This window comes from Rhinoderma darwinii, chromosome 1 (assembly GCF_050947455.1).
Source record: "Rhinoderma darwinii isolate aRhiDar2 chromosome 1, aRhiDar2.hap1, whole genome shotgun sequence".
In the NCBI taxonomy this organism is placed as follows: domain Eukaryota; kingdom Metazoa; phylum Chordata; class Amphibia; order Anura; family Rhinodermatidae; genus Rhinoderma; species Rhinoderma darwinii.
In genome coordinates, this window is record NC_134687.1 from 615,192,348 (window position 1) to 615,214,845 (window position 22,498).

Genomic DNA, 22,498 nt, shown 5'->3' on the forward strand with positions numbered 1-22,498 from the left:
CTGACAAGAGCTTTAGAGGATCTGCAGAGAAGAATGGCAGAAAATCCCCAAACCAGGTGTGCAAAACTTGTGGCATCGTACCAAAGAAGACTGGGGCTGTTATCGCTGCCAAAGGTGCTTCATCTAAATACTGAGTAAAGGGTCTGAATACTTATGTCAGTGCAAGATTTTAGTTTTCCTCTTTCAATAAATTAGCAAAGATTACTAACTGTAACGTCTGTGGTCGCTGACCACGAACTCCTTCCATCCGGTTGACGCCCTTCTCTCCAGAGATGTCTGCACATGCGCCCGTCCTGTTCCACAGTGACCACCAGGGTGCGCTCACGAGCTCAGTCCAGCCTTGGAGCGCACACAGGTGTGAGATTGAGCTGATTGCTCCCAGAGCACCCTGGACTATAAGAAGGACTCTGCCCTTTCCTGCCTTGCCTGAGCCTTCTTGTTGTTATCCTAGTATGTCTATGCAAACGGTCTCCTAAGTGTTTTCCAGTTCCCAGTGTTCCCCGTTCCTGCTACCTGTAACCTGTATTCCGTGCTATCCTGGTCAAGTGCCGTGTTGAGCTGAAGTCGTGCTGTGCTGTGTACCATGCCTGTCCTGCTGTGCCACGCCTGGCGTCTGCCTACTGCCTAGTCCCAGCCGAGCCGGTCTTGCTACTATCTGAGCTACCACAGGTACACTATACGAACTATAGACTGTGACCAGTGTCCTGTTGGCCAGCTGTCATACCGTCAAGGCGGTATGGCCCAGTGGGTCCACGAACCCAACGTGACACTAACATTCTGTTTTAACTTTGTTATTATGGGGTATTGAGTGCAGAATGAAGGGAAAACCATGATTATTTTTTTAGATTGTAGCACAAGGTTTCAACATAACAAAACGTGAAAAAATTGTAAGAGAGTCTGAAGACTTTCCGAATGCATTGTATGTATGTATTTGCATCAATATCCACATCTTAACTGGCTTGACTATTGATGTGAATAGTGACTTGGATCCACACAGTGCCCATAAAAATAAGGCACAGTCAGGGAGTGTTGTCATAGTAAAAATAAGAGTCTGTGCAGCCCTGTAATTTCAAGCACTGGTTACTCAAATCTCATAAAAAGAAATTAATAATTCTTCAATATGTCTGATACATTTTTTTTAGGCTTAGTATAATATATTTTACATTTAGATTAATTTAGAATAGATTCATGCAGAGGTACCAGAGCTAAACTCGTAATGAAAGTTTATTCTGCGCATTGATATCTTAGTAAGTTTTCCTAAAGTCCTATGTAAAATCATAGATAACACACAGGCCCAGATGCAATTTCAGTTTAGCTTTTTCATAACTTTATTTTTTTTTATAGCAAGAAGCAAGTGGGGAGCCTAACAGGAGTATTTGTAGAATTCTCTTTTTATTCATCTATTTCCGGTTTTACATCGAAACACAATGCAACACTGCGATAAATCCTGCCAAATGACAAACACAGCTCTGCTACATCTGTATATTATAAATATATTGGAAAGAATAGACATTTGTAGTTCGTTATTTTTACAAAATCGGAAAAACAATACAAAACATATTTACTGCAAGAGCACAAATCGTAGCCAAACATTCAAGTATTGTTATAATAGTAAAATTCCAAATAAACCAGATTTATAGGCACAAACTTAGGTTAAAAATAAATTACTTTATATGCAGTTAGGCTCTGTTCATACTTTCCGTTATAAACAGAAGGCATGGGGCATAGCCGTATCTGTCGCACGCTGGAAACCAGTTGCGCCTGACGGTCCCCATTTAATGGAATCGGTGACGGAGCCTCCAACACAGAATTAAACTACATTTCACAAACTGCACAATCTTAGAACATAAAGACAGTTTTTCCATTACTCATAAATACATGTGACACATCCTGGAACCCTCCTGACATGTTGAGAATTACTAAACTTAAAAAAAAAACATTCTCTTTATTTCCGGTTTACTTTTATGTTTAGCCAATGAAGTCATACATTCTGCAGATGGATATTCTGTCATCCCTTTGTAAAATCCTTTGCTTGATCTTCCTGGTAAATGAAAACTTTCCTTTAATACGCTTCAAAGAAAATAGTTTACTGTATACAGCTCTTAAGCAGTCCTGTGTCTCCATGGTTACAGACTACTAAAAACCTCTGTGTAGTCTAATCCTCTAGTCATATCCCTTTCTATCAGTCCCCTAAGGCTGGGTTCACACGACCTATTTTCAGGCGTAAACGAGGCGTATTATGCCTCGTTTTACATCTGAAAATAGGGCTACAATACGTCGGCAAACATCTGCCCATTCATTTGAATGGGATTGCAGAAGACCTGTCATTTAGGGTATGTGCACACGCTAGCTTGCTTTTACGTCTGAAAAGACAGACTGTTTTCAGGAGAAAACAGCTGCCTCGTTTCAGACGTAAAAAGCTCCTCCTCGCATTTTGCGAGGCTTCTCTGACAGCCGTAAATTTTGAGCTGCTCTTCATTGACTTCAATGAAGAACGGCTCAAATTACATCTGAAAGAAGTGTCCTGCACTTCTTTTGACGAGGCTGTATTTTTACGCGTCGTCGTTTGACAGCTGTCAAACGACGACGTGTAAATGACAGGTCGTCGGCCCAGTACGTCGGCAAACCTATTCAAATGAATGGGCAGATGTTTGCCGACGTATTGTAGCCTTATTTTCAGATGTAAAACGAGGCATAATACGCCTCGTTTACGTCTGAAAATAGGTCGTGTGAACCCAGCCTGTCAAACGACGACGCGTAAAATGACTGCCTCGGCAAAGAAGTGCAGGACACTTCTTTGCAACGTAATTTGAGCCGTTCTTCATTGAAGTCAATGAAGAGCAGCTCAAGATTTACGAGCGTCAAAGACGCCTCGCATAATGCGAGGAGGAGCTTGTACGTCTGAAATGACGCAGCTGTTTTCTCCTGAAAACAGTCTGTCTTTTCAGACGTAAAAGACACTTATCGTGTGCACATACCCTAATTCTTGCTTACATACATTTGGAAAGTTAGCAAGACGTACGGTACAGATGGAAGGGAGGATAAATTCAAGCCAGTGTTAGGATGCAATGGACTGTCAGAAGTCCCCAATGCTGGAAACATTATATTTGTCAGTACTGTGGATAACTTTGGTTTGAAGGGTGGCTAGCACTAAAGGAATTTTCCACAGCTTCAGAGAACATCGAGGGACAAGGCATTGTTTCAACAGAACTGGCTGGCCGAATGCAGCTTTGTTAGGGTATGTGCACACGTAGTGACCAAAAACGTCTGAAAATACAGAGCTGTTTTCAAGGGAAAACAGCCCCTGCTTTTCAGATGTTTTTTGAGCAACTCGCGTTTTTCGCTGCATTTTTCGCTGCGTTTTCGCTGCGTTTTTTACGTCCGTTTTTGGAGCTGTTTTCATTGGAGTCTATGAGAAAACAGCTCCAAAAACGTCCAAAGAAGTGTCCTGCACTTCTTTTTACGAGGCGTAATTTTACGCGTCGTAATTGCCGTACGACGCGTAAAATTACGCGTCGTGGGAACAATACAGCGTTATACCCATAGAAAGTAATGGGCAGATGTTTGACAACGTATTTGAGACGTATTTTCAGACGTAAAACGAGGCAAAAAATGCCTCGTATACGTCTGAAAATAGGTCGTGTGAACCCAGCCTTACTCACTGTTGCTTGAGATATGCTGGGACTTCTTGCTGGGAGAGGGGTAGAGTGAGCTGCTTTATTCACAGTCTAGGTTCTGAGCAGATCACATGGCTGAGACCACACTGAAGTGGTAAATTAATTAAAAGAGCCTGATAATTTTTTCTTGTAGGCGTATTTTTAGTGCAATTATTAGGCTCTAGGCAAGGTTGTAACTATAGGGGTTGTTGGGGTAGTATCAAACCCGAGCCCTGCTACCTGAGGGGGTCCAACGGCCCTTCTACTACATAGGAGTACATCAGTACTATAAATGTAGCAAGAAGGTTAGGAGCCTTTGTACAGATATTGCATCAGGGCCCAAGAACTTAAAGTTACGCCTCTGGATCTAGGGCACCTTTTCGAAGATATTTTTGAAAATGCACATACCTTCTTTGCTTGTAAGGGCCTATGGAGCACAAGAAAACGTTGGAGGAGATTTATTCTTACGGTCAGGCCTGTGGCCAAGGTAACACCCATGGCCACGGGCCGTCGGCATTTCTCTCCTCCCGACGGCTGCAGCCATGGATCTGTGAGCGCTGGCCCGCATCTCCCCCTCAGGGGACGCCAGCGCTCAATTCCCCTTCATTCTGCTGTGTCCCATACTCAACCTGGACTATAAGAAGGGCCCTGCCCCTTCCCTCATTGCCTCAGCGTTGTTGTATTTACCCGTGTTAGTTTTTGCAAACGGTCCCTTAGTGTTTTCCAGTTCCCAGTGTTCCCGTACCAGCGACCTGTATCCTGTATCATGTGCTACCTTGTTCCTGTGCCATAGAGAGTTGGAGTCATGTTGTGCCGTGTACGGTCTTCTGTGTCATACTGTGCACGGTGTCTGCCTGCTGCCAAGGTCCCATCTGAACTTATCATCACTACTGTCTGAATTACCACACGTACCCTTATTTGAACTATAGACATTGACTTGGTATCCTGTTGGCCAGCTGCTATCCCGCTACGGCCCAGTGGGTCCACATACCCACAGATCGTGACACATGGACTCACTATGTCACTATTGGATTTGGCCAGGCTAAACCAGTGGAAGGGATTTTGCAATCTTCACATTAGAACACCCTGCACAGGGGTACAGACCTTGTGCAGGGATTCCCCAGTTTGCGTCCTCTGAGTAGTCTCCAATCAAACCACTGGTGGCTTGCAGATGGTATTTCTGAAGCGAGGTACCAGAATCAATAAACAGAATCGTGGTCATACACATCTGAGGTCATGCAACACGATTATACATAAAAGGTTGAGGCCGGCAAAAATCCCAAGGCCAGAAACCAACCGAGTCTAATCCAAAATAGCAAACAAAAAACAACTTCACAAATGGTCAGGAACCAAGGGACTTTGTTGCTCAGGTAGGATGTGAAATTTCTGAGCTAGTTTATATATTCTGAGGTGATCAGCCACAGGCTAAGCACTGGCCAGCTGACATAGGCTTGTCCCTTTAAATTGTAGCAGAGCTCATGCACCACAATGAGCAGAATTGGGGACAAGTAGAGGAACATCGGCCGCAAATATACGTATTAAACCTGGTTCAAAACAAAAGTGGGGACGTTGACCAAAGCAACCAATCAGATCCCAAGCTCTCGTTTTTTAGGGGCACTTTTGGAATGTAAAGAAGTAATCTGATTGGTTGCTATACACAACTCCTACTTTTCCTTAACCATTATATATTTTTGGTTAACGATACAAATGAAGGCAAAAACGTCCTGTAGACTCCATACGGTCCATACATTGACTCAAGGGCTCACAAAACAGTTAATACCTCTGCTGCTCCAACATCTGCCTTTCCTCATGTAAATTAGGCAGTGAATGAAATCTACAGATGAAGGCTTTCTTTATCCTACAACAACTCCTCTTTATTAACACATAACACAGGCCATTTTCTCTGTTATTTATCAAGTCCGTTCTATTCCCAAGGTCGTTTTAGTTCGAGGAAATGGTCTATTATTCCCCCTGACAGTCTTGACATGACCTATATAGAAGCCAGATAAAAAGAATTCTAGCAAATCTGACAACTTTGGTAGTATTGTGAAATTCCTGTGTGGTGGGGGTGATTAACCCAAGAGTCTTCTGTACATTTAACCAGATCCTGAGAAAGCCTCGACGGGACTCCAGACGTTCTCATTAACTTTACACTTTACAAAGTGATCGTAGATAAACCTCATACATTTTTCATCGAAAGCACAGTGACTGTTCATATTGTGTGCCAGTGTGGACTTCATTGACCATGGTCGATTCCAGGGGCGTAACTAGGAAAGACTGGGCCCCATAGCAAACTTTTGACTGGGCCACCCCTCCCCTAGGTGCCACACACAGCCCCCCTTGTAGATAGTGCCTCCTGTAGATTCTGCCATACAGCCCCCTGTAGACAATGTCACACCCCACTTATAGATCGTGCCATACAGCCACCTGTACATATTGCCATAAAGCCCACCTGTAGATCGCGCCATACAGCTCCCTCTGTAGGTAGCGCCATACAGCCCCCCTGTAGATAGCGCCATACAGCACCCTGTAGATATTGCCATACAACTCCCCCTGTAGATAGCGCCATGCAGCCCCTGTAGATATTGCCATACTGCTCCCCCTGTAGGTAGAGCCATACAGCCCCCCCTGTAGATATTGCCATACTGCTCCCCCTGTAGATAGCACCATGCAGCCCCCCTGTAGATATTGCCATACTGCTTCCCCTGTAGATAGCGCCATGCAGCCCCCCTGTAGATATTGCCATACTGCTCCCCCTGTAGGTAGAGCCATACAGCCCCCCCTGTAGATATTGCCATACTGCTCCCCCTGTAGATAGCGCCATGCAGCCCTCCCGAACATGGCCTGTAGCCTAGTAAATGGCAGAGCAGGGAGATACCTCCCTGCTCTGCCATAGGGTTCAACATTATCTGTGTCCTAAGGACGCAGATATTATGGAATGTATCGTCGCTACAGTTGTTGCACCCATAGCGGCTGCTAGCGGCGCCATCGGGCATGGGCGGGCCTGTGACGGCAAGCGGCACGGGCCCGCTCATGCCACTGGCACGTAGTAGCGGCTATGGCTGCTACAGCGGTAGATATGCCACTGGTCGATGCCCTCTGCTACATGAACAAAGTTTAGCAGCTTCATCACACAACTGATCAATTGGAACATACACTGTATGGCCAAAAGTATGTGGACACCTGACCATCACACCTACATGAGATTGTTGTACATCCAATTCCAAAAATCATGGCCCTTAATATGGAACTGGGTCCCTTTTGCAGATATAACAGTCTCTGTTCTTCTGGGAAGGCTTTCCACAAGATTTTGGAATCAGCCAAAAGAGCATTTGTGAGGACAAGCGCTGATGTTGGCGAGAAGATTTGGCTCACAATCGCTGTACCAATTTTTCTAGAGGTGTTGGATGAGTTTGAGGTCAAGACTCTGTGCAGCTACTAGATTTCCTCAACAAAACTCCTCACCCCAGAGAACATGCTGCACCAGAGACCGGTGGCGGCGTGTTTTACACCAGTCCAACCTCCACCTGGCATTGTGCATGATGATCTTAGGCTTCAGCGAGTGATACGACAGATAGGAGATTTTTACACTCCACGCGCTTCAGCCTTATATCCACCCGGGTAGCCAGCACAATTAGGTCATGCAAGGCAGGTTGTAGATCTCGGGCAGTAAGTTCATCCTTGATCTTGGGCGATAGACCATGCCAGAAGGATGCAGGATGCTACCAAGGCCTCATTGTTCCAGGACAGCTCTCCTGCCAGGGTCCGGAACTGGATGGTGTAATCGCCCATGGAGGTGTCCTCTTGGCGTAGGTTGAAGATAGCAGTGGCTGCCGACGAGACTCGTCCTGGCTCCTCAAAAACAGTACGGAACAACTGCACGAACTCCTGGAAGTCTTGAGTCTCAGGTCCCTGAAGTTCCCAGATTGGGTTCGCCCATGCCAGGGCCTTGCCAGCAAGTAGAGACATGATGAAGGCGATCTTGATTCCGTCCGACGGAAATGCTTGGGCGTGCAGGGTAAAATGGATATAGCATTGGTTCAGAAATCCCCTGCACGTACTTGCATCTCCATGGAACCGAGAGGGTAATGGCAGCGAGAACCGAGGATCCAAACCAGAACCGCCAGAAGGTGTAGCAGGAGGGTCGGTCGGAGGAGCTTGCATAGAGGCAGGAAGGGAAGCAGCTAGCGCCCCTAGCTGCAGCACCATGGAGTCCACTGCCACAAGAAGTTGATCCTGTCTTGCTCGGAGATCCTGCATGTCCACCTGCATGGCTTGGGAGGGTGACATGCCCTTAAATTGACCAGCGGGGTCCATGGCCTGAGCGTACTGTCACAATACGGGGTGTGAACCCACTGGGCCGTACCGCGTAGCGGGATGGCAGCTGGCCAAACAGGTATAGTACAGAGTCTATAGTCCAGAAAGGGTACCTGAGGCAACGTAGACAGTAGCAAAGCAGGCTCGGCTGGGACCAGGTGGCAGGTAGACGTCAGGGGTGGAGTAGCAGAACAGGCGTGGAAATGCAGCACAGCACGACAACAGCTCAGCACGCCAGTAAACCAGGATAGTACTGGATAGCACGGGATACAGGATACAGGTACGGGGAACACTGGGAAGCTGGAAGACACTTAGGAGACCATTTGAAAGACAAACTTTTGGAAACAACAACAATGCTCAGGCAAGGATCAGAAGGGCGGTGGCCTTCTTATAGTCCAGGAAATCATGTGAGTTGAGATGATGATTTTCATGCGCGCGCTGGCCCTTTAAGAGCGGGCACGATAGTGCAAGCGCACCCTCCGGGAGACAGTCTCGATACCCGGAAGTGAGTGCCGGCGCCTCACAGGAGGACAACGCAGCACAGCAGCAGGGTGTCCACGGCCGTGGTCGTCGAGGGGTAAGTTAGAACGATGGACCGCAGCCATAGACGTTACAATGGGGCAGATCTAGTAGATAATAATTACACTTACAGGTGACTGGGGCAGATCCAGCAGATAATAATAACACAATCTTTGACAGTGCATATTTAGGCTGGGTTCACATGACCTATTTTCAGACGTAATGGAGGCGTTTTACGCTTCGAATTACGTCTGAAAAAACGGCTCCAATACGTCGGCAAACATCTGCCCATAACTTTCAATGGGCTTTACGATGTACTGTGCCGACGACTTGTCATTTTACGCGTCCCTGTCAAAATACGGCGCATAAAATTACAGCCTCGTCAAAAGAAGTGCAGGACACTTCTTGGGACGTAATTGGAGCCGTTTTTCATTGACTCCAATGTACAGCTCCAAATTACGTCCGTAAAAGCTGCCCCGCAAAATGCGAGTACATGCAATTACGTCTGAAATTCAGGAGGTGTTTTCTCCAGAAAACAGCTCCGTCATTTCAGACGTAATTGCAGTTATCGTGTGCACATACCCTTAGAGTCACTGAGCTCTTCATTATGATACAAACTACTACCAATGTTTTTCTATGGAAATGGCATAGCTGTGTGCTTGATTGTATGTACCTGTTTGCAATGGGTGAAACCCCTGTCCTCAATTAGGTGGAGGGTCCACATACTTTTAGTATTATAGTGTGTTTGGTTAAGAAACTGTTAATTTAGTGATTGATGATTACCCAGTAATGCTGGGGATCGCCATGTGTAGCTCAAAGATCATATGACGGTAATTAAAGAGCAGCGGTTGTTTTTTTATAATGGGGGTTTTATAGTCAATTGTGGTTTGCAAGAGCAATAATGTTATGTAAAATGTTTATCAATGGACGCCATCTGTGGGCAGGACCAAACCAAAGTTGGTGGAGGCCCGAGGCAAAAGGAATAAAAAGAATAAAAAGGAGGAACAGTTCTCTTTTCTGAATAGCAAATTTAATTGACCATGCCAGCAGCAACCACAACATAAGTCAAGGCCAGATTATCAGACTGCGCCCAAAAATGCCAAATGGCGATCAGAATTTTAGTTGTGCTCCCAAATTTGCAACTACACTACTGAGGATATTCTCTCCTTGCGCTCCTTTCAAGCCGCTTCTCTCGGATTGATCAGTCCTACCACGTGTCCTTCCCTGAAGTCTGCACTGGAGAGAAGCAGGAGGAGACCACTGGAGAATAGGATTGGCCAGGAGGACTGGCTGAGACGTTGAGCACCGCGGCAGCTGAAAGCTACAAGGAGAAGAAAAACCATTTGAAGTTTTAAAAAGCAGAAAAATTATTGACCTGCAAAAGGTGGCGGGAAAGATGGACGCCCCCTAAAGACCCCAGTTAGTGGTGTCCCCAGGGCATGCCCTCTCTATAATCCATCCTCATCCGCTCTTCGGAAGCTTCATGGCCCCATTCGTCCACACGTATTTTAATTCAGCAATGATACTGCTTGTAAGAATAATTTAGTATTTACTTGTATATAAGGAAATTCCCTAATATACTAGCCCCGAATGTAACATCTGAACGTGGCCTTAAAGAGGCTCTGTCACCAGATTTTGCAGCCCCTATCTCCTATTGCAGCAGATAGGCGCTGCAATGTAGATTACAGTAACGTTTTTATTTTTAAAAAACGAGCATTTTTGGCCAAGTTATGACCATTTTTGTATTTATGCAAATGAGGCTTGCAAAAGTCCAACTGGGCGTGTCTAAAGTAAAAGTACAACTGGGCGTGTATTATGTGCGTACATCGTAGCGTTTTTACTACTTTTACTAGCTGGGCGTTCTGACGAGAAGTATCATCCACTTCTCTTCAGAACGCCCAGCTTCTGGCAGTGCAGACACACAGCGTGTTCTCGAGAGATCACGCTGTGACGTCACTTCCTGCCCCAGGTCCTGCATCGTGTCGGACGAGCGAGGACACATCGGCACCAGAGGCTACAGTTGATTCTGCAGCAGCATCGGCGTTTGCAGGTAAGTCGATGTAGCTACTTACCTGCAAACGCTGATGCTGCTGCAGAATCAACTGTAGCCTCTGGTGCCGATGTGGCCGACACGATGCAGGACCTGGGGCAGGAAGTGAGTGACGACACAGCGTGATCTCTCTCTCGAACACGCTGTGTCTGCACTGCCAGAAGCTGGGTTTTCTGAAGAGAAGTGGATGATACTTCTCGTCAGAACGCCCAGCTAGTAAAAGTAGTAAACACGCCCCGATGTACACACATAATACACGCCCAGTTGGACTTTTACTGTAAACACACCCAGTTGTACTTTTGCAAGCCTCATTTGCATAAATACAAAAATGGTCATAACTTGGCCAAAAATGCTCGTTTTTTAAAAATAAAAACGTTACTGTAATCTACATTGCAGCGCCGATCTGCTGCAATAGCCGATAGGGGTTGCAAAATCTGGTGACAGAGCCTCTAAGAGTTTCAAAACAAATTGAGCTCTGCTACTTCTATACACTATAGCATCATACAGTTCATCTCCTGCCTCTCAGTTGGGTGCAGTCGCAGTGACTCGGGACATGCCAGAGGAAATTGACCATACACATACAAAGACGCAGCTAAGAAATGGCGTCTATTTATTAGGAGCAGATATTATCTAATGACTCGTTCATGTAATTGGATTATGTGTTCCCAGCGTGGAGCAGAAGGCACCAGCGTTTCCCTTTCAGCAATCTGATAAAAGTTGTTTGTCCTTTCCTTTTTCCTCTTGAGACTCGTGTTAAAAAGACCGGAATGGCGAGAATGTGTGTTATGTGGAAACGATTGCGTTTTGTTTCTACATTTGTTCTGTGGATTTGAGGATATTATATAGTACATTATGACACTTAACCCCTTCCCTCTTTGGCCGCTTTTGACCTTCCTGACCGAGCCTCATTTTTCAAATCTGACATGTTTCACTTTATGTGGTAATAACTCCGGAATGCTTTTACCTATCCAAGCGATTCTGAGATTGTTTTCTCGTGACACATTGGACTTTATGTTACTGGCAAAATTTGCCCGATATATTCAGTATTTAATTGTGAAAAACACCAAAATTTAGCGAAAAATTGCAAAAATTAGCATTTTTCTCAATTTAAATGTATCTGCTTGTAAGACAGGCAGTTATACCACACAAAAATTTTGCTAACTAACATCCCCCATATGTCTACTTTAGATTGGCATAGTTTTTTGATCATCATTTTATTTTTCTAGGACGTTACAAGGCTTAGAACTTTAGCAGCAATTTCTCACATTTTCAAGAAAATTTCAAAATGCTATTTTTACAGGGGCCAGTTCAGTTGTGAAGTGGCTTTGAGGTCCTTAGATATTAGAAACCCCCAATAAGTCACCCCATTTTAAAAACTGCACCCCTCAAAATATTCAAAACAGCATTTAGAAAGTTTCTTAACCCTTTAGACATTGCGCAGGAATTAAGGCAAAGTAGAGGTGAAATTTACAAAGTTCATTATTTTTTTCCAGAAATTCATTTTGAATCCATTTTTTTTGTACCACAGAATGTTTTACCAAAGAAATGCAGCTCAATATTTATTGCCCAGGTTCTGCAGTTTTAGGAAATATCCCACATGTGGCCCTAGTGTGCTACTGGACTGAAGCACCGGCCCCAGAAGCAAAGGAGCACCTGGTGGATTTTGGGCCTCCTTTTTATTAGAATATATTTTAGGCACCATGTCAGCTTTGAACAGGTCTAGTGGAACTAAAACAGTGGAAACCCCCAACAAGTGACCCCATTTTGGAAACTATACCCCTCGAGGAATTTATCTAGGGGTGTAGCAAGCATTTTGACTGGCCAGTTTTTTTGCAAAAATTTTTGGAACTAGGTCATGAAAATGAAAATCTACATTTTTTCAAATAAAATGTAGGTTTAGCTAATTTTTTTTTCATTTCCAAGAGAACTAAAGTAGAAAAAGCACCACAACATTTGTAGAGCAATTTCTCCTGAGTAAAACAATACCCCACATGTGGTAATAAACGGTTGTTTGGACACACGGCAGGGCTTAGAAGGGAAAGAGTGCCATTTGGCTCTTGGAGCTCAAATTTAGCAGGAATGGTGTGCGGAGGCCATGTCGCATTTGCAAAGCCCCCTAGGGGACAAAACAGTGGAAACCCCCAACAAGTGACCCCATTTTGGAAACTATACCCCTTGAGGAAATTATCTAGGGGTACAGTGAGCAGTTTGACCCCACAGGTGTTTTACAGAACTTATTGTAAGTAGGCCGTAAAAATGAAAATCTACATTTTTTTCAAAGAAAATGTAGGTTTAGGTATTTTTTTTTCATTTCCACAAGGACTGAAGGAGAAAAAGCACCGCAACATTTGTAAAGCAACTTCTCCCGAGTAAAACAATACCCCACATGTGGTCACAAACATCTGTTTGGACACACGGTAGGGCTAAGAATGGAAGGAGCGCCATTTGGATTTTGGAATGGTTTCTGGGTGTCATGCCATATTTGCTGAGCCCCTGTAGTACTAGTACAGTGGAAACACCCCAAAAGTGACTCCATTTGGGAAACTGCACCCCCTGAGGAATCATCTAGGGGTATAGTGAAAATTTTGATCCCAAAAGGTTTTTTGCTGAATTAATTAGAATTAAGCCATGAAAATGAAAAATAATTTTTTTTCCAACAAGATGTAGTTTTAGATACACATTTTTAATTTTTACAAGGAATAGAGAAGAAAAAGCACCCCAACATTTGTAAAGTAATTTCTCCCGAGTACGGTGACACCCCATATGTGGTTATAATCAGCTGTTTACGTATATGGGAGCATTCAGAAGAAAAGGAGCGGTATTTATCTTTTGGAGCGTAGATTTTGCTGCAATGGTTTGCGGACGCCATGTTGCATTTGCAAAACCCCTGATGTACCAAACAAAAGTGACCCCGTTTTAGAAACTACACCCCTAAAGGCATTTATCAAGGGGTGTAGTGAGAATTTAGACTCCACAGGTGTTTTTCAGAAATGAATACGCAGTGGATAGTGCAAAGTGAAAATTGCAATTTCTCCACTGATCTGCCCATTCACCGCACAAGATGTTGTGCCCCTAGAGAATCTTACCCCATAAATTGTTAAGCGGGTTCTCCCGGGTATGGTAATGCCTTACTTGTGGCCATAAATTGCTGTTTGGGCACACTGTAGGGCTAAGAAGGGAAAGACCGCCATTTTGAGCATGGATTTTGTTTGGTAATAGTTCTGTTTGGGGTTTTGCTGGTATTTCCGTTTATAATGTGGTGGCATATGTAATCTGTGCGGAGTATATCAGGGGTATATGTAATCTGTGCGGAGTACATCAGGGCATAATAAGAGGGTATAATAATGGGGTAAATAATACAATTATCCATAGGTGTGTGTTACGCTGTGAAGCGATCCGTTATGCACAGGCCGGTGTCACACTGATAAACGGTTTTCTTTCTTATCCCCCTTTTGTAACGTTCTGCACCTTTTGGGCACTTTTTCTCCTTCGTAGTTTGGGAAATATTACTGGGAAAGTTTTGCGCTGGTATAATACGGGCGCCCTCGCTTCCAGCGGATGTGCTGTGTCCATTCCCTTTTCTAGTTCCTAAATACTAGGGCCCTAAAACTGAAGGAATGTTCCCCTCCGGCCTGTGCATTGAGATGTTTTTTCATTACTAGTGCCATAACTTTTTTGTTTTTCAGTTGATTGAGCGGTGTGCGGGCTTGTTTTTTGCGAGACGGGCTGTAGATTTTATTGGTACCATTTTGGAACACATACGACTTTTTGATCACTTTTTATTTCATTTTTTGGTAAAGGAAATGACCAAAAACAAGCAATTCTGAAATAGTTTTTTATTGGTTTTTTTATCGGCATCCACAGTGCGCCCTAAATTACATGTTAGCTTTATTCTGCGGGTCGATACGATTACGGCGATACCAAATTTATATAGGTTTTTATATGTATTGCAGCTTTTGCACAATAAAATCACCTTATTTATAAAATCATTTGTTTTCTGTGTCGCCATATTCTAAGACCCATAACTTTATTATTTTTGCGTGCACAAAGCGGTGTCAGGGATTATTTTTTGTGGGACGGATTGTCGTTTTTATTAGTACTATTTTGGAGTAAATGTGACTTTTTGATCACTTTTTATAGCATTTTTTGGAAGGAGATGTGACCTAAAAACAAAGATTCTGGCGTTGTTTTTCATGTTTTTTTTTTTACGGCGTTCACCGTGCGGGATAAATTACACAATTGTTTTGTAGTTTGGGTCGTTACGTACGCGGCGATACAATTATGTATAGTTTTTTTTACGTATTGCGGCTTTTGCACAATAAAATCACTTTATAAAATCATTTGTTTTCTGTCTCGCCATATTCTAAGACCCATAACTTTTTTATTTTTGCGTGCACGAAACGGTGTCAGGGATTATTTTTTGCGGGACGGATTGTCGTTTTTATTAGTACTATTTTGGAGTAAATGTGACTTTTTGATCACTTTTTATAGCATTTTTTGGAAGGAGATGTGACCTAAAAACAAAGATTCTGGCGCTGTTTTTCATGTTTTTTTTTACCGCGTTCACCGGGCTGGATAAATTACATAATAGTTTTGTACTTTGGGTCGTTACGGACGCGGCAATACCAATTATGTATAGTTTTTTTGATTTTTACGGTTTTTCCCATAATAAAAGACTTACTATGGGAAAAAAGTCAGTTTAGCTTTATTTTTATTTGAAATGTGTGTGTTTTTATTTTTTTACCACATTTTTATTTACTTTTTTTTACTTTTTTTACTTGTCCCACTAGGGGACATGAGGGCCTGATGCCCCGATCGCTACTCTAATACACTGCACTACATACGAAGTGCAGTGTATTAGCGCTGTCAGTTATTCACTGACAGCAAGCCTATGAGGACACGCCGCAGGCTCCCGTACAAGGCAGACTCGGACGCCATTTTCTGGCGTCCGATTGCCACAGCCATCACTGGGATGCCGATCGGGTTGAGCGCAGCATCTGAGGGGTTAATCTGCCGGATCGGAGAATAGCTCTGGTCCTGGCAGTTACAGGAGGGTGCCAGCTGTATAATACAGCTGTCACCCTGCGGTGATGGTGCCGGCTCTGCTTCTGAGCCCGCACCATCACTGCGCCGTACATATACAGCGCTTTGTGGGAAGCACCTCCCGACAGCGCCGTATATATACGGCGGATGTCGGGAAGGGGTTAAAGGGGTTGTTTGGGATTAGAAAAACATGGCTGCTTTCATCCAGAAACAGCGCCACACCTGTGTAGTGTCTGGTATTGCAATTTAGCTCTATTTAAGTGAATGGAGCGGAGCTGCAATTCCACACACAACCTGTAGACAGGTGTGGCGCTGTTTTTGGAAGAAATCAGTTATGGTTTTCTAATCATGTGCAACTCCTTATAGAAAACTTGTGCTCAAATAACCGTAATAGTAAGACGAATCTATGTTTTTCTAAGGCTGGCCGTAGACCTAAGATGTCGGATGCAGCATTGGATTACAACAGTTTGGCCCAATTCACGGCCATTAATTGATCAAAATCTTGCATACAATCAACTGATAACCAAAGACAAAAATTTTGATCTGTCAGGATGGATTTTTTACAGCTGGTACCTAGTCGTGACTTGAATTATTATGGTATAATCTGATGACATAATAGGGGTGTGCACGGATGTAAATGTTAATATTAGCCATACGTACAATCGGTTGTGTCTGATGTTCAGTGTAATTCTTGTGCCTATGGCCAACTTAAAAGGGCCTTTTAGAAAAAGACTGTGTAAGGCCTCAAGCAAATAGCTGTACACTGGCACATGGAGTAGTAGGGTGGCATAGGCTGTGCCGCCATATGGTGCTCTGTATGAAACCATAATACAGTATGCGACAGAAAAAAACTTCATATTCAGCTGTATGAAATAACAAGAATACGGAGGCAAGTAAAGCCCCAAGACTTATATGGGCTATGGCTACCTACAATTCTGAGGTCTAAAGCAGACAAAGCTTATAATAAAGCTGGTCATAGATCTCAAATGGATGTCTATGAAAGAGTCATTGTTTAATGGCTGATCACACAGGTTCACACCATTGACAACAGGACAACTTCTTTCCCTCTCCCTGCTCAGTGATATTTGCACAGAGCATGCCCACTACACTCTCCCATATAAGTCAATAGGTCATTTTCTGACTACTTTTGCACCAACTCAGGCAAGGTGACTGCCCCCATAATCACTTAATATATAAAAAAGAAAACTCACAATGAGAAAATATGAACAGATTCTGAAAAAACATGTTTCATTTATTGACTTTTACAGTGGTCATCTTAATTGCGTAGAGATTCACATGCCGCACTTCTCTTTATTGATAATAAATGATCATGAGCGTTCATGATTGGGATTTCCAGCCCCTCCCCCATTCCAACCATAGAAGAAATGGCCACTGTTTCTGGGTAATCATATAGTAATGAGCAAGGTTGGAAACAGGGGTGTGCGACCTATGTGGTCGCCTAGATTGCATCAGCCATCCACACTGAAGGGGGCACCTGAGGTAGCTTGTGACCATCACTTATTATTAATTGTATAGAACTATTATTAAATTATGTCTGGAGATGCTATTTGGTGACGGCATGGTGGTATTATTTGAGCTTTGCATGATTGTAATATTTGAGTCCTGTATGGTGGTATTCTTTGGGCACTGTATGGTAGTATTATTTGAGCACTGTATGGTGGTATTATTTGAGCACTGTATGGTAGTATTATTTGAGCAATGTATGGTGGTATTTGAGCACTGTATGGTGGTATTATATGAGCTCTGTATGGTGGTATTCTTTGGGCACTGTATGGTGGTATTATTTGAATACTGTATGGTGGTATTCTTTGAGCACTGTATGGTGGTATTATTTGGGCACTGTATGGTAGTATTATTTGGGCACTGTATGGTGGTATTATTTGAGCACTGTATGGTGGTATTATTTGAGCTCTGTATGGTAGTATTATTTGAGCAATGTATGGTGGTATTCTTTGGGCACTGTATGGTGGTATTATTTGAATACTGTATGGTGGTATTCTTTGAGCACTGTATGGTGGTATTATTTGGGCACTGTATGGTAGTATTATTTGGGCACTGTATGGTGGTATTATTTGAGCACTGTATGGTGGTATTATTTGAGCACTGTATGGTGGCATTATTTGGGCACTGTATGGTGGTATTATTTGAGCACTGTATGGTGGTATTATTTGAGCACTGTATGGTGGTATTATTTGAGCAGTGTATGGTGGTATTATTTGAGCACTGTATGGTGGTATTATTTGAGCACTGTATGGTAGTATTATTTGAGCACTGTATGGTGGTATTTGAGCACTGTATGGTGGTATTATTTGAGCACTGTATGATGGTATTATTTGAGCACTGTATGGTAGAATGATTTGAACACTGTATGGTGGTATTTTTTGAACACTGTATGGTGGTATTATTTGAGCACTGTTTGGTGGTATTATTTGAGCTCTGTATGGTGGTATTTACTTTGTGAGGCACTTCTGCTTAGGCACTGTACTGTATATTATTTTTGCAGTGTATGGCAGTGACTGTATAGCATTATTATTTAGGACACTGTATGTTAGTGTTTTTTGGCTAACATATGGCACTTATATTTAGGTACTGTTTGCTATGATAATTTGTACACGGTATGACATGAGAGGGCCCCATACAATGCAAGGCCGACACTATAATTAATAATGATGAATGCATATTTATTTCCCATTATTTATATCGCTTCAGCGTATTTTGCAGTGCGGTATGGTCAGATTCTTTCTACTAATGGACTATCCCTGGTGTTTTTGGGAATTTTTTTATTTTGATAATGTGGGGAAAAAAAACGATGAAAAACCACATGTAAAATCCAGGATCTCAGTACAGGGCTGTGGTTTTCTTTCCTAGAACTGCTCCTTTTTTCAGTAATCATTGCAGTACACGATCGTATCATGTCAGACTCTGAGGGATATAAGAATTCTCATGGTTGTCAAATTACATAACCGGCATGAGAGGAGATTCTTCCCACGAAATTGCTTTCTCCGCTGTGTGTTGAATACTGCAGAACTTAGAGTTAATGACGATCGATAAAAATAATCATATATCTGTAGTATCAAAACTATTGGCTAAAAAAAAAAAAGCGATCCCTTGGGGTCTGTATAAATTTTGGTGTCTGTAGACTGGTGTACCGATTCTTACTGGAAAAGGGTATCCTTGAGGTGCAATCAGATTTGTGCTGGCTAAACTGAGGTGTGTAGTCGAAGGACTGTCCCCATTCTTCATTCTTAACCCCGGCAAGGAGGTATGGATTTTGCCGGCCTCCAGATGCAGAGTCCCAGGTTGCAATTCCCAGAGTAGTCACCGATTGGCGGCAGGTAAGCAGCTAGGAAAGCACCGGGCAGAAGCAGAGGCGAAGCCGGTGATCAGTGATTGAGCGTTTAGGCTGCGACAGAAACGTAATCAGGAGACCAGCCAAGGGTCAAAACCAGAAAAACGACTTCTAGTACCAGGTAACAAATCTGAGAAAATAAGACAAGGGCAGAGTCCAGAGGCAAGACTAAGGTCAAGGTCACAATTAGGATCAAACACAAGTAACGGACACAGGATTCCTCTTTAAAATTGCGCAGAGGGTGCACCGGTTGCTTTGTCAAACCAACACAGCTTGAAGCCGAGAGCAGGAGAATGTCGCTGGCTCAGGTGAGTAACATCTGGGGTCTGAATAAATGTTGTGGTCTGATGAAGGGGTCTTGTGCACTACTCGTAGGTTCGGTTGGGGCCATTTGGGGTGCCATCTATAGAAAAGGGCAGGGCATTTTGGCTCAATTGACTTAAAAAAAAAACCTGAAGTAGAGGTTGGCAACCCAAATCCGTAGTCAATTATACTGCCATAATAGTAATTAAAAAAAACCCAGAGAATTTCATGTGGGGCGTTGCAAGGAAACAATTTGGGGTTATTGTTTTAAGGACGTAAGAAAAAACCCATAAATAACATGTTTTATATGAATCTCTATGGGTAGGGACTCTAGATCCAGCAAAATACAACAGGTTACAATATTGCTGGTGTGAACGAGTGCAAAGTCATTCTTATTCTCCGAGGCGCAGTAATCAAGCGGTTCTTTGGCTTCTTTCCTACATATTTGTAAGACAGCAGGTGACTAATGAGGATGATGCACCAACGATATATTCCAAGTTTCCCGAAAAACCATGTGTGCTGCTGACAAGCCCCTTCCTGTTATGTTCCCCTTCCTGGACACAAGCGTGAACTCAAGTTTCTATACAGGTTCATGCAGAGACTCAACTTGAAAACCTGAAGCAGCGCCCCACCTAACATGTGCCAGTTATGTCACTGGTGTTTTTGTGGCTGATGGGACTTTTGCCCCCTCAGGCACCAGGGCCCGAGTACGACTGCTACCTCTTCACCTATAGCTGTACCCCTGAGTTCCCGACACAATCCCTAAGACATGACCTGAATAGAGACCTGGGAGCCTCATGTTGAAATTAAGAAACATGCAATTGAGATTTTTTTTTACCGAGCCACCCATACAATATGAATGGAGCCTGCCAGGTCATGAATCAGCCATGTTTGATCTCGGACCATTGATATATCTGTACATAGTAGTTAGGTGGCATCTCATTTTTTTGTCTTCAAATAAAATATTCTCAATTTAGCTAATCATTCTTGGTACAGTCCAGACGACAGCTCTATTCCGGAGTACCCCAGTGGTGCATTCGCATGTTATATTAAAGGAAAACCTCTAGCGGAAGACAAATGGTCTCTCTGCCAGTGTCCCCTTTGCCCTCACAGTGCCAGTAGTGCGTGTAATTATGCGCTACTAGTATTTAATTTTAATGTAAGCAGCTGCTATGGGGCCCTTTAAGAGAGGGCAAAACACAATTTGCCTATAAGGCAACTAACCCTATTTTCCACACTACTAACAGAAGTAGTAGTGTGGGAAAATAGGGTTAGTTGCCTTATAGGCAAATTGTGTTTAGTCATAAAATTTACCTGCCCCCTACTAGGGCAAATATTTTTGTTTTTGTTTATTGTATTAGAGGCTGGGGGCCCAGGCCTTGTTTGTCCCACCCCTATAGCGTGCTACACTGTTTCAGTAACTCCAATTCACTTCTATGGGTGTTGTGGAAACAACGGGCTCGGCTGTTTCCGTACTTCTAGCCACCTCGTAACTCAGTGGCCGAAGCGCAGCGACATCGGGAAAAGGTAAGGACGGGGACTCGTTCTAGAGATGGGTGCGAGTTCCAGAGGTGCGACATATACGGCATATCCTGTGGCTATGCCATAATCGTCCAAGATGGGAAAACCCCTTTAATGACCAGCAACGGCGTAGCGGTCCCATAGAGAATAAATGGAGCAGCAGCGTGCATGTGTGACCACCGCTACATTCAAACAGGGGACTAGGGACCTCGGTCCTCTTAATCGGTCCAACACCCAGCGATTAAACACTTATCTATCTCGTGGATAGGTGATGATTTGTTACGGTGGGATAACCCTTTTAAGGTGCCTTATTGTACAGCTCCGTCTTTTTATGGCACCGTAGAAGTTCTGCACGCGTGGCCCCTGTGCCTCCCTGAAACGAGTGCTTAGCTCTCTATTGACAGTTTAGAGTAATCCCACACCAAGTGGTGTTGGCACAGCTATCTATAAATGACGCAGACAGTGGCCCAACTACCGCTGTAGCAGCCGTAGCGCCTGCTACGGGGCCCGCAGCACGAGGGGGCCCGCGCCCCCCGCCGGCACGTTCCCCCGACATGGCCGGAGGCTCTGCTAGCAGCCGCTATGGCTGCTACAGCGCAACGCCAATGTAGGGTTTGTTTCTACAAAAGACACGCATCCCCTATCCACAGGGCATTTGTTCTCCATGACAAATCTCGTACTTCCGGGGTCTGCCGGCAGCTCCATAAAAATGACTTGCGCACCAGTCGTGCTTGTGCGCATGCGTGACCAGTGCTCCTTTCACTTTTATTGAACTGCGCAGACTCCGGAAGTCCGAGCTTTGTCATGGAGAACTTTCGGGGGAATTTCGGTCCCCCGTTCTCCTTATCACTGCCAGCGATCACACATGTATCCCCTATCCTGTGGATAGGGGATACATCTCTTTTGTAGGACAAACTATAGGCCGTTTTTTTTTTGGGGGGGGGGTTGGGGGCTGTATGGCGTTACCTACAGGGGGGGCTGTGTGGCGTTACCTGCAGCGGGGGCTGTGTGGCGTTATCTACAGCGGGGGCTGTGTGGCGTTATCTACAGGGGGGCTGTATGGCGTTATCTGCAGGGGGGCCGCACGGCGTTATCTGCAGGGGGGCTGTATGGCGTTATCTGCAGGGGGGCTGTATGGCGTTATCTACAGGGGGGGCTGTATGGCGTTATCTACAGGGGGGCTGTATGGCGTTATCTACAGGGGGCTGTATGGCGTTATCTACAGGGGGGGCTGTATGGCGTTACCTACAGCGGGGCTGTGTGGCGTTATCTACAGGGGGGCTGTATGGCGTTATCTGCAGGGGGGCTGTATGGCGTTATCTACAGGGGGGCTGTATGGCGTTATCTACAGGGGGGCTGTATGGCGTTTTCTACAGGGGGGGCTGTATGGTGCTATCTACAGGGGGGCTGTATGGTGCTATCTACAGGGTGCACTGTGTGGTGAAATCTACAGGGGGGCACTATCTACAAGGGGGGGTTGTGTGATACCCAGGGGAGGCGGGTGGCCCCAGTCAAAAGTTTGCTATGGGGCCCAGTCTTTCCTAGTTACGTCCCTGGACACAGATCACAGAAATTTTTATCAAATATTTCCTAAAAAATGAAAAGTTTGTAAAAAATGTATTAAAATTTAATTACAATAAGCATAAAATTAACTTTGTTAAGGATTCGTTACATTAAAAACCATGAAAAAAAACGTGTACACACGTGGTCATGTGATGG

At 44.1% G+C, this 22,498-nt stretch overlaps 1 protein-coding gene across 3 annotated transcripts in view; it reads right to left on the reverse strand.

The window, feature by feature from the left end:
- Nucleotides 1-22,498, reverse strand: part of PDZD2 (PDZ domain containing 2) — a 227,839-nt gene that overhangs the window by 93,239 nt on the left and 112,102 nt on the right. The gene's annotated exons all lie outside the window — the stretch shown is intronic.